Source organism: Coregonus clupeaformis, unplaced genomic scaffold (assembly GCF_020615455.1).
Source record: "Coregonus clupeaformis isolate EN_2021a unplaced genomic scaffold, ASM2061545v1 scaf3216, whole genome shotgun sequence".
Taxonomy (NCBI): domain Eukaryota; kingdom Metazoa; phylum Chordata; class Actinopteri; order Salmoniformes; family Salmonidae; genus Coregonus; species Coregonus clupeaformis.
In genome coordinates, this window is record NW_025536670.1 from 2,998 (window position 1) to 15,252 (window position 12,255).

General features: G+C 42.9%; 1 long non-coding RNA gene, 1 other non-coding gene and 1 pseudogene across 2 annotated transcripts; 1 reads left to right on the forward strand and 2 right to left on the reverse strand.

Moving 5' to 3' along the window:
* The first annotated feature begins 277 nt into the window (after window positions 1-277).
* Window positions 278-1,168, forward strand: LOC123489700. The gene is made up of 3 exons (XR_006660603.1): window positions 278-359; window positions 814-1,003; window positions 1,099-1,168. It is a non-coding gene; the product is annotated as an uncharacterized LOC123489700 (long non-coding RNA).
* Window positions 1,169-11,441: 10,273 nt separating this feature from the next.
* On the reverse strand, window positions 11,442-11,560 carry LOC123489702. Its single transcript, XR_006660604.1, has one exon. It is a non-coding gene; the product is annotated as a 5S ribosomal RNA (ribosomal RNA).
* Window positions 11,561-11,830: 270 nt separating this feature from the next.
* On the reverse strand, window positions 11,831-11,949 carry LOC123489703 (annotated as a pseudogene).
* Window positions 11,950-12,255: the final 306 nt, after the last annotated feature.

Consider the following 12,255-nt stretch of genomic DNA (forward strand, 5'->3'; position numbering starts at 1 on the left):
CACTGCTGAGCTGCGTCAGGATGAAGAAGACACCATTTGATCCCTCCCAGAGTGGTGAGGGGAGAAAGGCAACAACGATACGCGATACGAACAACAATAATGACTCTGATACTGGTGAGTGTGAGGAGGTGTCTATTGACTAGTGCTGCTACATAGTACAATTATTTAGGCTTCACTTGGAGGAAATGTTTCACTTACAGGCTCTGACTATTCTGCAGGTGATGTGAAAAGGATCAAGGACAAGAGTAAAGGAAAGGATCGGGAAAGAGAAAGTTTGGATTGAAGTTCAGAAATCTCAGGACCACAAACGCAGAACGACACCGGAAACAGAAAAAGACATTAAACAAAGATCTAACTCGGTAAGACATCCAAACCTGCTTATCAATGAGGATTTGCCAATGCATTTGATAATTGATAATGACCACAATAAGGAAAACACAGTATATTGTGTTGAATTTGATACTTTGACACTGCTTGACAAATGTGATAATGTCACAATGCCCCTTCGGATGGGTAGGCCCTACTAGTTAAAAAGTCTTAACGGAATCTTTGGAACGTCCCAACTCTGACCTTACCCCCATTGAAGTTGAAATTTAAATGGTTAAGGTAAGGGTTAAGGTTAGAGTTAGGGTAAGGGTAGAGGTAAGGTTAGGGTTTAGGGTAGGGATGTCTCAAGGATCTCGGATAGCACCTAACCCTAGTTATTATTGGGTAACATTTTGCCATGGAAACACACTAGAGCTCATTGGCTATTGATATTGTAGTTTGAAATATCAGTAGATTTCTAACTGATGTACTGATTGTGACCCTGAGGTCTCCCCTGTGGAGAAAGCAAAGGAGACCCAGCAGAAAGAGAAGAAGCAGAGCATCTATCCAGCTGTGGCGGCCCTGCAGCTGTTCACTCTCTTCTGCTGTGGAGGGAAAGTCAAGCTGAAGAAAACTCGTCCCTCTCAGCACAGACAGAGTAAAAAGGACCAGGACGAAGATAATGCATCTGATACTGGTGAGTGTTATGGGTTGTCTGTTGATTAGATATAGAATGATATTGCTCCACTTGGAAAGATGTGTCTTCAAAATCAAAATGTCTAATCTAAACAGGCTCAGACTGGTCTGGAGGAGATGTTACAACCAAAAAGGTCAAGGACAAGAGTAATGGAAAGGTAGGAGGAGAAAGACTGGACTGAAGTCCAGCTATTGAAATCATCTCAAGACCATGAACCCAGAAGTACAACACCAGAAACAGACAAGGGAACTAATTTGGGACAAAGACTGAACTCTGTGAGACAAGCAAACATGCTGTATCATATTTTATTGTGAGCAAAAGATCTTTCCCATAATGTTTTATCATTGGGTATTGCAATTGTCTTATGCAGGCAAATCAAAAGGACACCCGGCAAGTGAAGACCCATGTGGAGAAAAATTTACATAAGTCCTGACTCTCCGACTCTACCACGTGCCCACGTAAGTTACTGAAACCTGACTTACTATACGGACAGACAGAGATTCACACATCCAGGCAGTTTCCCCTCTGACCTCAACCTAACCCCCCTTTTCCTCCGGGTAGAGCTCCCTCTCCCAGTTCTCCCTGGCTAGGAACCTGGCCATCCTCCCGCTGGAGTGGCAGCTACCTGGAGTCCCCTCTGACCACCTCGTCTATGGCAACTAGGACAGAGAGAAAGCCATCCACTACCAACACTTCGACACAGGCGCAGACAGAAACACAGACAACAGATATGAACACAGACACACAGACCACTGCCACCTCTCAGAGACAGATCTCCATGGTGACCACCCAGTCATCAGAGACCATGACAGAGGTTCACACATCAGACTCAAGCACCCAGAACTCCACTCCTGACATGGCACTGACCCCTGAGAGCACTAAGGACATGATCGCTACTTATGAGGATGTGAAGGATGACTCTGCTGAAGATTTGATCTCCACCCTAACAGACACCTCTATGGAGAAATCCGTCAGTGAGACCAGCCTGAAAGCCCTCATCGCTGAGGATGAGGAAGATAACAATGAGATGAAGGATATGGCTGCCTCCGCTAGCCCTGCTACTGATAATGCCAATGAGGATGCAAAGCTACTGGAGCTACTTTATTATTATTATTATTATTACTTTATGACTACATGTTGACAGTGGAGACCGAGCTGTAGGCCTAATGAACATTTCAATATAGCAAAAGCTATACTATGATCAATTAATAAAAACAGTTAATATTTCTGCAGCAAATGTTCACTACTGTTGATATGTGAAGCAGCATGCTTAGGTTAGGCATATGTGTTTGAATTCACCAAAACTAATACATAAACAAAAATATATCAAACCACTACAGGTAGGGAAGAGTGAATACATCAGCATTGAGTTAATTTGGTCAATAATGATCCATGGGCATATTACATTCTGTAATATATGAAATAACAATCACCCACAGTGAATACAAAGCAGACATGTTCTATTTTCTCCCTCTGTCCTTCCCTCCCATGTCCTGATGAGGTTTAGATTGTCTTGTTATCCACCCCTTCAACTGTTTAGCATTTTAATAACGCCTCGCAATCTCAGGGCCTAATTATTTTTGATTCACATGCTTAAAATAGAGCCCACATATCACCACATATCTGAGCGGCCTGAAGGTGCTGTGTTACTGGTGGGTTTCCAACAGATTACAGGGAGATTGGTGAAATAAATCAACCTAAATAGGGATGATAGGAACATTATCATACTACAGCCTCATTCTCTTTGCCTATATTACAGCAGGGAGGATATATTGGTGTCATCAGAGTAATGGAGTACCACACATACTGTATGTACCTCATGTTTTCACACATCATGATGTAGTCCTTGTAAGATAACTCTGGAGCGTGATCTTGTCGTTTTATCATCTTGAAGGGGTGACAGAATAGTGAGCTTTATCCATGACTTTGAGAATGTAGTTATTTTATGAATTCTCACAGGTACGATTTCTGTCAAACTGCACTTTTCTGTCTCTGTCATGCCTGCGGTCACCAGATGTACAGCCTCCCCAGAGCTGCATATTCCAGTGGCCTACATGCATGGATAATGAGCTGAGAGAAGTAGTTGCAGCACATCGTTTTAGGCTACAGCCAAGCTCTATCTTTAACCTGAGAAACATCTTAGTCCTACATGAGTGCACTCTCCACAACAAAGACCAGCCTGACATCAACATACTGTTGATAAAGTAGACATTGAATTAAATCAACATAACATAGACACTGTACATGTATTTTTGATTATTGTTAATCTAGAAAAGACGCAGAACATATTAACTCTGAAAGGGGAGAGAGAGAAGAGAGAGGGGGATGAATGGGTGGATAGAGGAGAGACAGTACAAGGGATGGTGAGATGTGTCCATTTATGAATTCAAATATTCCAACTCCCCAATAAGAGGATCAAAGGTTCTCTCACCCAGGTGTACAAACAAACAGACATGCACGGACACACACCTACACACACAAAAATACCCACGCACACACCCACTCCTCTATCCACATGAAGTGGTCAGGGCATCACAGTGATTTAGCTACAAGGACATTGAGAGAAGCCATTTCTCTGCTCTAGAGACTGTAACATTGATGAGGTTCACTGGACGCTCAAACACACCTCCAACATGTCCGTGAAATAAAAGATTACATCATCATTTTAATCCAAGTACTTTTCATATGACTGCACAGTTAGATAAGTATTACTACAGTGAGGACAATTAATAGAGATCCATACTCTTTTCACACTTCGGTAGGCTATCTATGCCAGGGGCTATTCTAGATCCTGAGCTATGAGAATCCCTTGACCTGGCCGAGCTCCCCTCACTGTACTGTAACACCAGGCTAACACCTATCAAGAGTAATCATGGCTTTAAGTGACCAGTCTATCCTCAGGGGATACTCCTGACAACACATTGACAGCCAGGCTCTATTACGGTCTGTCAGCTGCTGTTTTTGCTGGCTCTGTCTTTACCCTGCTCATAGGACATGATGGACAGTGTGTGTGTGCGTGTGTGTGTGTGTGTGTGTGTGTGTGTGTGTGTGTGTGTGTGCGTACGTGCGCTTGCGTACATGCGCTCATGCCTATGCATGCATGCCTATGTTTGTGTGTGTCCGTGTCTGCATTAATGTGTGTGTGCATGCGTTCCTATGCATGCATGCGTGGAGTGCACATGCAAATCTGTGTGTGTGTGTGTGTGTGTATGTGTGTGTGTGTGTGTGTGGGTGTATGACTGAGGGCTGGAATGAACAGTCAACTGTTTCTCATTAGTGTTTAGCTGCAGAGGGAGAGCAATAAGACAGTGATGTATGAATGTCCCCTGAGCAATCAGAGACACTATGAGCCATCATGGGAAGAATATATACAGCTTGGTACGAGACTCTGAAACAATGAATGGGTTTGATAGACAAAACATTTTTATACTCTACTACAGTGTTTCCCAACTCCGGTCCTCGAGTACACCCAATCAGTGGAGGCTGCTGAGGGAGGACAGCTCATAATAATGGTTGGAATGGAGTACCGTATTTTCCGCACTATAAGGCGCACTTAAAAGCCTTTCATTTTCTCAAAAAACGACAGTGCGCCTTATAATCCGGAGCGCCTTATGTATGGATCAATTGGTTAATTGGTTGATCCATACTGGTTGTACACGGCGCTCAAGGTGCTCTGTCAAAATGTTTCAGTATGAAAAACCAATAAAAACAATTTAATAATAATGAAATGTTTCAGTACGACTGGTAAACTACAAAGCCGCACCACTTGCAGCATTACGGTAGCCAGTACACACCGGTATTGTGCTTACTCACAGTCCCACACCACTTGTGTGTGTATAAAGACCCCAAAATGGCACCTTTCAAGAGACACGCTTACGACGCAGAGTTCAAGCTCAAGGCTGTCGGTCATGCAGTAGAATATGGGAATAGAGCAGCAGCGAGAGAATTCAACATTAATGAATCAATGGTACGGAAATGGAGGAAGCAAGAAGATGACCTGCGCCAAGTAAAGAAGACTAAACAGAGTTTCCGCGGGAACAAAGCGAGATGGCCACAGTTAGAGGACAAACTCGAACAGTGGGTTGTTGAACAGAGAGCAGCAAGTAGAAGCGTCTCTACAGTCACTATTCGAATGAAGGCAACAGCGCTAGCACGGGACATGACAATCGATGAATTTCGAGGCGGTCCTTCTTGGTGCTTTCGTTTTATGAAAAGACGTAATCTCTCCATCCGCACACGAACTACCGTCTCGCAGCAACTGCCAAAAGATTACCAAGAAAAGCTGGTCACTTTCCGCGCATACTGCAAAAATAAGATCACTGAAAAGAAGATCCGGCCAGAGCACATCACCAACATGGACGAGGTTCCACTCACCTTTGATATTCCCGTGAACCGCACTGTGGAGAAAACGGGGACCAGTACGGTGTCTGTACGTACCACAGGGAATGAGAAGTCATCCTTCACTGTAGTTCTCGCCTGCCAGGCTAATGGCCAGAAACTTCCACCCATGATTATTTTCAAGAGGAAGACCTTGCCAAAGATAACTTTCCAGCCGGGCGTCGTCATCAAAGCTAGCCCGAAGGGATGGATGGATGAGGAAAAGATGAGTGAGTGGCTGAGAGAAATTTACGTCAAGAGACCGGGTGGCTTTTTTCCACACAGCTCCGTCCCTATTGATCTACGACTCAATGCGCGCCCATATCACCGATGCTGTCAAAAAACAAGTGAAGCAAACTAATTCGGAGCTTGCCGTCATTCCCGGGTGGATTAACTAAAGAACTCCAGCCGCTAGATATTGGTGTCAACAGGGCGTTCAAAGCTAGACTGCGAGCTAAGTGGGAGCAGTGGATGACAGAAGGCGAACACACGTTCACCAAGACGGGGAGACAGCGCCGGGCGACTTACGCCACTATCTGCCAATGGATCGTGGATGCCTGGGCTGATATATCGGTCTCAACTGTGGTCAAAGCTTTCCACGAAGGCAGGAATAATATCTGAACTGCCAGGCAACAGCAGCGACACTGACTCGGATAATGACGAGAGGGAGCCGGGCAGGTTGGATGCCGTAGTCGCCCAACTGTTCAATTCGGACACTGAAGAAGAAGAATTCGAGGGGTTCGTGGATGGGGAATGAACTGAAAAAGTGAGCTTTACGTGTTATATGTAACTGAACAATGTTGAGTTATGCACTAACGTTTGATTTAGTGGTATCAGACTGTTTCTTTTACTACGTGTTTACTGAATCAGGGAAAGGTTCCCCTCCACGTTTGGGAGAAGAGTGAGCAAGGCTGGGAGATATTGTTAATATGCACATTAACGTTTGAACAACATTACCATGGGAGTGAACGGAGTTGTCAGAACGCTTAATAAAGTTTGACTTTATCTGACTGTTTTGTTGACATTCCTTTTAGCACAGCTCCATCTAGTGGATGCATAACGCAACCCCAGTCAATTCGTTTGACTACAGTATCTTCTATTCTATGCGCCTTATAATCCGGTGCGCCCTATATATGAAAACAGTTCTAAAATAGGCCATTCATTGAAGGTGCGCCTTATAATCCGGTGCGCCTTATAGTGCGGAAAATACGGTAAATGGAATGGTATCAACAACATGGTTTTCATCTGTTTGATACCATTCCATTCACTCCATTCCAGCCATTCCACTCCAGCCATTATTATGAACCGTCCTCCACTTATGAGCAGCCTCCACTGCCCCCAACAATACATATCTTGTTGTGGCCCCGGACAAGCACACCTGATTGTACTTGTCAACTAATCATCAAGCCCTTGACATCTGAATCAGGTGTTTTTGTCCAGGGCTACAATACAAATGTGTACTGGAGGACTGGAGTTGGGAAAAACTGTGATAATATATGATACTATATGATACTATATGATACAGATTCTCTCTCTCTCTCTCTCTCTCTCTCTCTCTCTCTCTCTCTCTCTCTCTCTCTCTCTCTCTCTCTCTCTCTCTCTCTCTCTCTCTCTCTCTCTCTCTCTCTCTCTCTCTCTCTCTCTCTCTCTCTCTCTCTCTCTCTCTCTCTCTCTCTCTCTCTCTCTCTCTCTCTCTCTCTCTCTCTCTCTCTCTCTCTCTCTCTCTCTCTCTCTCTCTCTCTCTCTCTCTCTCTAATTACCTTTTTTTGACATTATAGTACAGTATGTAAATGTTGACAGCAATTACTGTATGACATACTATATACTGTACCACAGTATACTGTAAGTAAATATATGTTTCAGTACATCACTGTACCAATGTACTGTAGTATTGTAATGGGGGGGTTGGTCTAACTGTTTGTAGGCCTAGTATTCCATGTATATTTTTGTAACTCCATGTTCTCTTTTTGTAGAATTGAAAGACTGCCACATGGGGGTGGGAGGACAGGTATGTTCTCCCACACCAAGAGACCCTAATTGTTGATATGGTCCGTGAGAACAATGCCATTACAGTTTTTCCAACTGCTTACACATCGTTTTCAAAACGATGTCTCCTTTTTTCAAAACTCTACACACAATTCCCAAAACTGCACACACAAAATGCAAAATGCCTCACATCTCCTTCAAAATGTAACACTGCATTCAAAATGCCATAAACACATGTCAGAATGAAGCATTTGCATTAAATGGCATACACTTCTTTCATAATAGTACATTTTGGATATACCATGTAAACACTGTTGTTCTAAATCTAAAGCTCTTTGGTCTTTCATAGGCTTATATCTACATTTCAATACAATGTTCTACAGTGAAAGTAATCTACTGAGAGGGGTAACAAGTACACTGTAAACACCAATGCAATGTAGAAACAGAAAATATTTATTAGGCCAAACATTACTGTTGTATACAGTAGCATACAACAAAACCATAAACATATGTAAACCAAAAGTATATTCTTTAGAATACAGTAAAGAACACAATTGTGTGTGTGGGGTCCCGGGGGGGCAGTCCAGAAATTGGTAGGGGGGCAGTCACCAGTGCTAAGCTACGCTTCATCTCTTCTCCGGGCTGGGTCTGGCCACAATACTTCGTCCACATCACAAGATACGTTTTCTCTTGCCAAACATCGAGGAAGTATCTCCTAGCATGGCGTATCCAACCTTGGACAGAGGGGCAACCTCTATGTCCCCACATCGTCCTCCATTGCCTGGAGAAGCGGCATGCGGGCATAGGGTTGGCGATCATACACTTTCCAGCGCCAGGCTGAGAAGAATTCCTCTATGGGATTTAGAAAAGGTGAATATGGGGGGTAGGTACAAAACTACAAATTGTGGATGGGTGGCAAACCAGTTTTGGACCAGAACAGCCCGGTGAAAACTAACATTGTCCCATATAACCACAAATCTAGCAGGCTCCTGATCTGGATCAGGGACAAGCATTGTGTAAATTGCATCCAGAAAAAGTGAGCATATGGCCGGTGTTGTACGGACCCAGTATGGCATTGTGATGGAGGACCCCGTTTTCGCAGATTCTTGACTCTTCTCTCAAATGGCACCTTGTAAAGTTGTTTCATCGTCACTTGGTGCCGTTGGAGGATGTGTTGTATGGTCGACAGGCTTACAGCATTGATGTTGTTAAATATGGTGTCATTATTCAAGATATGTTCTCTTATCTCTCAAATCCTAATTGCATTGTTGGCCAAAACCATATTTATAATTGCAGTCTCCTGTACATCTGTAAACAAGCTTCCTCGTCCTCCATGATGTCTTTGCCTTTCCACTCTGTACAAAAATTCAAACACAGTATGTGTTCAGCATAGGAACTGTAAACAATGTACACAAAAAATGTAGTACAGCATGATAACCAACCTCATTCATTCAATGCAGTGCAGTAAATGGATGGCTTAGAGTTACAAATGTTTATGCAATACTATGCAGTCATACGTATTTTACAGTACATTACTTTAATGCTAAAATAGTCATTAGATAGTTGCATACCTGTTCTCATTTCTGAAGGTTCGAATTATGGACGCCACTGTAAATCGACTCAAGTTGGGCTGGACTCTCAGTCCAGCCTCTCTCATGGTCAAACCGTGGTTGATCACATGATCAACAAGTGTTGCCCTAATCTCATCAGAGATGGCTCTCCTTCCTTCTCTTCTTTGCCCTCGTCCTCTTCTTCCTCTTCCTCTTCCTCTTCCTCTTCCTCTTCCTCTTCCTCCTCCTCTTCCTCCTCTCTTCCAACTATTCGTCTTTGAATTTGTCCTCGTTGTTGTCCCCTGCCTCTCCCTCCTACTCCTCTTGCTCTCTGTCCATTGTTGGCATCCATTGTTCAAAACAGTCCTATACTACAGTAAAGCAGTGATTGGTTAGTGATCAGTTAAGCAATTAGTGTTTGAACATGTGAGGAGAGTGTGTTTGACCCTGGTGAATAAGTGTAGCATTTTGATTGGTTGTGTTTGGAAAAGGAAAGCAAGTCACTTCCTGTTAGATTTTTGTGTTTTAGGTAGAGAATTGTGTGTAGTGTTTTGAAAAAAGTGTTTTATGCAATTGACAACTGAGTCAAAGGCTGAGAAATAGCTTATGGTTTTGGAGATTTGGTGTGTAGTTTTGCACTTTGAGTGAGAGGTTTCAAAAATCGTGTGACATGAAAAGATTTTGTGTGTAAGCAGTCGGAAAAAACTGTAAACTGAGCGAAATTCAGCAGAAGATCATTGAGGACCATTTAAATTTTGAGGGTATCAACAGTGTCAGCCTCTCTACTGTTGATCGTGTCCTCAAGCACAACAGACTGCGCATTAAACAGCTATACAGAGTGCCCTTTGATCGCAACTCAGACAGAGTCAAAGAGCAAAGATTCCAGTATGTACAGGTTGGCATATATCCAGACACATTCAATGTTGATTACTCTAAGTAGTGATTTACTGTAGTGGCCTAAATCACTTTTTCCGTATCACTTACAAAACTATATCTATTTCTACAGAGGGTTTTTCAACTGGATGCAATGGAAAGACACCATCAATACATCTACATGGATGAAGCTGGGTTTAATCTCACCAAAAGGAGAAGGAGAGGCCGTAATGTGATTGGCCATCGGGCCATTGTTTGTGTTCCTGGGCAGCGTGGTGGCAATGTCACATTATGTGCTGCCATCAGCAATCATGGGGTTGTCCACCATCATGCCAACCTGGGGCCCTACAACACTCACCAGCTCCTCATTTTCCTCAATCACATGCGAGATGCTTTGTTAGGGCAGCAGGATGAGCATCCCATCTATGTTGTTGTTTGGGACAATGTGAGTTTTCACAGAGCCCTCCAGGTTAGAGAGTGGTACAATATGAACCAAGGTTTTATCAATCTTTGCCTTCCACCGTGTTCCCCTTTCCTAAACCCCATTGAGGAATTCTTCTCCTCATGGCGGTGGAAGGTATATGAACGCCAACCTTACACCAGGGTAAATCTCCTGCAAGCCATGGGACTTGCCTGTGGTGACATAGGTGTGGAGGCATGCCAAGCCTGGATATGGCATGCCAGGGGTTTTTTCCCCCGTTGCCTGGCCAGACAAAATGTGGCCTGTGATGTGGATGAAGTCCTGTGGCCTGACCCAGTACGGAGACATGATGCTGTGGCTGAGTAATGCACTTATTTGTATATTTTTGTACTTTATTTTTACATGGGCTTACTGTACACAAGTGGCAAACGCATAAGATTTCTGTTTGTTTTTACAAGTGCTACATGTAAATGCACAAGATTTCTGTTTTGTCTTTTTGTACAAGTGCTAAATGCACAGTTTTTTTTTGTTTTGCAACATGCATTTAGCGTACAGTGAACAATAAACATTTATTTCTCCAGCTTCATGTCCTGAGCATTGTGTTTTCTATTTTTCTACGTAGTGTTTAGTGACTGTTCAGTAGTGTTTTTATTTTGATTGACTCGGGGCACGATTTGACAACATAGTTCAGTTTTGAGCACAGATTGAACTGTTTTGAGGTGAAAGTTTGGTTTTGCAAGAAGAGTCTGAGGTTTTGTGAATGTAGCTTGAAAATTGGGTTTTGTGTTCACAGTTAAGAGAAAAGGAGAGCAGCTTTCAAGAAATGTGTCTTAGCAATCGAGAAAAACTGTAATTCCACAGACATCGCTCTGTCAGTGAGACCCCATGGAACAGACATAGCATCTCTTGTGTCACCCTAATAATAAATGACATATATTTTGAGGGACACGCACTGTCTATTATTTAATTTCACCAGGGCAGGGCAGCACATACAAACTGCATTTAGTCCAATAAAAATACATGATATTATTAGGGTGATAAATAAAAGGCAGTTGCTCCATGACACATATATTTTGAGGGAAACGCACTGTCTATTATTTAATTTGATCAGGGCAGGGCAGGGCAGCACATACAAACTGCATTTAGTCCAATAAAAATACATGATATTATTAGGGTGATAAATAAAAGGAAGTTGCTCCATGACACAAGAGTACTCTCTAGTGGAACATAAAGCATACGGCACCTGGTATTCCCAGGCGGTCTCCCATCCAAGTACTAACCAGGCCCAATCCTGCTTAGCTTCCGAGATCAGACAAGATCGGGTGTATTCAGGCTGGAATGGCCGTAAGCGAGAGAACAACTCTTGGTACACTATATGAAGACATGAACAAAATGTATCAGTGATTCGAATTTCTGTGCAACTTATTGAACCGACTAAAAACACAGGCTGAATGTACTGCCTATATTTTGAGGAAAACGCATTGTCTATTATTTAATTTGATCTGGGCAGGGCAGCACATACAAACTGCATTTAGTCCAATAAAAATACATGATATTATTAGGGTGATAAATAAAAGGCAGTTGCTCCATGACACAAGAGTACTCTCTAGTGGAAAAAGAAGCTTACAGCACCTGGTATTCCCAGGCAGTCTCCCATCCAAGTACTATCCAGGCCCAACTCTGCTTAGCTTCCAAGATCAGACAAGATCGGGCATTTTCAGGCATGTATTGCCGTAAACTTGAGAACAAATCTTGGTACACTATATAAAGACATGAACAAAATGTATCAGCGATTAGTATTTCCATGCAACTTAATGAACCGACTAAAAACAAAGGCTGAATGTACTGCCTATATTTTCAGGGAAACGCACTGTCTATTATTTAATTAGATCAGGTTAGGACAGCACATACAAACTGCATTTAGTCCAATAAAAATACAGGATATTATTAGGGTGATAAATAAAAGGCAGTTGCTCCATGACACATATATTTTGAGGGAAACACACTGTCTATTATTTAAATTGATCAGGGCAGGGCAGGGCAGC